Source organism: Cynara cardunculus, assembly GCF_001531365.2.
Source record: "Cynara cardunculus var. scolymus isolate 2C chromosome LG 5, CcrdV1, whole genome shotgun sequence".
Classification (NCBI taxonomy): Eukaryota; Viridiplantae; Streptophyta; class Magnoliopsida; order Asterales; family Asteraceae; genus Cynara; species Cynara cardunculus.
In genome coordinates, this window is record NC_037532.1 from 14,630,515 (window position 1) to 14,634,246 (window position 3,732).

General features: G+C 37.4%; 1 non-coding gene across 1 annotated transcript; it reads left to right on the forward strand.

The window, feature by feature from the left end:
* Positions 1-314: 314 nt before the first annotated feature.
* LOC112513920 lies at positions 315-421 on the forward strand. The gene has a single exon (XR_003069380.1). It is a non-coding gene; the product is annotated as a small nucleolar RNA R71 (small nucleolar RNA).
* Positions 422-3,732: the final 3,311 nt, after the last annotated feature.

A 3,732-nucleotide genomic window follows, 5' to 3' on the forward strand; every position in this document is an offset into this window, starting at 1 on the left:
CTGTTTGGACTGGTGTATTAGCAGCTTGCTGTCCTCCCTGACCAGAAGTTAAGTTTTTCAACATGTTGGTCATGGAGGTAAGCTGGGCTATTAATGCAGTATATGCATCTACATCATGTATCCCCGCAGTCTTTTTCTGTGACTGAGCGCGTGGGTCGGCCCAATGTCCATTGTTTGCCGAAATCTTTTCTAGGATTTCATATCCTTCATTATAGGTCATAGCTGTAAAGGTTCCACCCGTAGTCGCATCGAACATTTGTTTTGCCACGGGATTTAACCCGTTGTAAAACGACTCGAGTTGAATACAATACGGAATGCCATGGTGTGGGAATTTCCTCAACAGCTCTTTGAACCTTTCCCACGCGTCAGGAACAACCTTATCGTCCATTTGCTTGAAAAGACAAATCTCATTTCTGGACTTAGCGTTCCTTGTCGGTGGGAAATATTTTTGCAAAAAAAAATCCGCCATGTTACTCCATGACGGCACAGAGCCCGGAGTTAATGAGTTAAACCATGCTTTTGCCCGATCCCTCAAGGAAAATGGAAACAAAGTGAGCCTTAGAGCGTCATTTGACACTCCCGAGATCAAGAAAGCATCTGTGATTTCCATAAAAGATTTTAAATGCGAATGTGGGTCCTCTGAAGGTAATCCGGCAAATTGGCGATTTGTTTGCAACATGTGAAACATTATGGGTTTGAGTTCAAAATGGAGAGCTGTCATATGTGGCCTACTATCCCGGAATTCAATTGCTCAAAATCTGGAATAGCATAATCCATGATCCTCTCATTTTTGGAATTTTCCAAATTAATGATGTTCGGAGTTTGTGCTCTTTGGTGCTCATTAGGTTCTGATTATGTGTCCAAATTATTATCATTACCATTATGTGGRTGTCCTTGTKGAAAGTTCGGGAATKGTGGAATTTGTTCAAAACCCGGCGGTTGGTTTTCCAAATGTGGTATTTCCGGAATATTTGGGGGAGGTAACGCCATGTTTGGAGGGAGTAGAGCAAAAAATGCTCTTTGAGCCCTCCTCCGATGGTGAAACGTTCTCTCAATATCGGGATCAAATTCGAAAAATTCTCCGCGATGTGACCGTGGCATACACCACTTTTAAAAACGATTCTGATGGTACTAGAAAAATCAAATCTTTTAATTTACTCAAAATAAAACTTTAGCAAAGCAATCCCCGGCAGCGGTGCCAAAAACTTGATCGGTGATATTTTTCATACCTTTAGACTTAATGAAATTGGGCCACAAAGCAAGTATACAATACGGCCCAACGTCGTCTTTTAAAGTAATAAAGTGGTACAAGTACCGGATTATCGTCCACAGGGATTGTAGCCAAAGTTAGATTAGAGTCCAATGAAAAAGATGATTTCAGATGGCGATTTTGAAGACTTTTGATTGATTGTAAGGTGATCCAAAACAGAATACATAATATATAAAAGAAGCAAGGGTGTAAAACTTAAGGTGAGACCCAAACACAAATTCCAGCAGCCAATACTGTAGCAATGCTATAGGAATGCTACAGCAAGCAGTGTTTCGAAACTAAGTTCCACCATCTATTTTGAAGGCATTCCTCTCGGACTTCACAATTTCACTATCTTATAGCTTTCCACCCATATCTCTATGTGGTGTCCGGACCGGGGATAGTGACACAATGGTGTTTTCAAAATATATGGACAAATCTCTTCGTTAAAAATCACTCTCTCGAGCCGATTCTCATATCATTCGAGTTGGCTTGTTCTTGATATTTCATCTCTGAATATATATCACACTTTGACACTTTTGACAAGTGACCAACCCGTGGGGAGTTACGTTTTGAAAAACATAAATGACAAGTCTCCTTGTCGGCAACTTTCTCAAGTCTACCTCTTATGTCATCCAAGTTGACGTGCTTAATGATGGCTTATCTCTAAGTCCATCGAACTTTAACACTTTCAAGTGATCAACCCGTCAAGAAGTGTGCTTGGTTTTATAAAAACTCGAATGAAACAATGAAACACTGTTTACGAAACACTTAGCTACTTTCGTTTGGTTTGAAAATCTCACCTTTCCGTCTCACACCCAAGCTATAAAAGCTTAGCTACTCATAACGGAAAGTAAAAAATAAATGACGGAAAATAAAGACATAAACGTAAATTGCGTAAAGTAAATAACGATAAAATAAATGACGGGAATGTAAATGACGAGAATGTAAATTGCGGAAAATAAATGACGGAATGTAAATGACGAGAATGTAAATTGCGGAAAATAAATGACGGAATGTAAATAGCGATAAAATAAATGACGGAAAATAAAAGACGAGAAAGTAAAATAAGAAAAAGATGAAGAACTTAAAGACTTAAAATTAAAAGCACCCTTGGAGAGGGTTTACAAAAGCTAGCAAATGAGAGAAAAGATGGAAAGAAGGATTAAAGATGAGATTAATGGATGGAAGGATGGTTTAGAAGGCATCCCAAACCCTCTATTTATACCCAAAAAGGGGCACAAGAAGACAAAATAACAAGACTTGTAGGCTAAGTTTCTAAAAGCAAGTTACAAACTAATCAAAAGTGTAACTAGAAAGTACAAAGCCTTAACCAAAATCTAACTTTAGATTTTTCCACTAAAAATCCAGCTTTTACAACTGTCCTCCATCTTCAAAAAGTCAGCGTCTTGTTCATTAAGCCCTCCAAAAAGTCGTGTATGAATCAGGTCGACGCTGCACCAATGCTGCAGCAGCAACTGCTGTTTTCACAAAAACTCTATATTAGCTTCATCCAATCATACCAACAAGTCAACCACAATATTTAGCTTCATAATAACAAAAGTATAAAGAAATAAATGAAAATGACTCAAAGTGGGAATGAAAAGAAATTATTATAACTAAAAAGACGTAAAAAGAGCGGTTTATGTGTTAAATTCTCAACACATATCACAAATATATGAACAAATAGGGACATATTACCAGTACCTTTCCACTTTTCAATGCCAAGCATTCAGAATTATTCAAATCACATACCTTTGAAACAACTAGGTTCCATATAATGCTACTTTTAAACCTTTTCAAATCAACAAGGTTTATTTAAAGTATCAGGCCAAACCTGTTATTTTCTCCTCAATAACATCCAGACTATGATTTCCAATAAGAACCTTGATCCTAGATCTTTAAATCACAAAGAAATAAAGATTCCAGACCACGGTAGTATTAAGAGATATAATAGAAAGAGTTATATCATACCACACACATACAAATGCCACCCTTATATCAAATGTACACCTCTCCTTGATATGCCACCCTTATCCCATGGCACACCTCTCCTTGATATGCCACCCTTATTTCCTCATCAAAAATATTTCACAAAACAATTCCAAATAGACCGCAATCATTGGAATTATTTTCAATCCAAAATTATTTATATCAAAATTCCCATTTTATAACAATTTATCAATCATACAATACATAATACAAATCCGGTCAACATAGGTTTGGCCGGACTTCATCTCCGGTCATGTCTTGGCCAGTTTACCCAATCCGGGCAACTCATCGCCCAAGGCTTGTCCGATTTAACAATTAAAATAAATTCCAACATCTTTGTCCGGATAACAAGTCCGGACAATATATCGTCCAAAACTTGACTGATTTAATATAATCCGGTCACCACATGGTCGTATTCATACTTCTTCGTTCAAAATGTAATAAGTTCAATATTCATAACTCGCTCAATGTTTGGCCGGTTTAAAACTAAA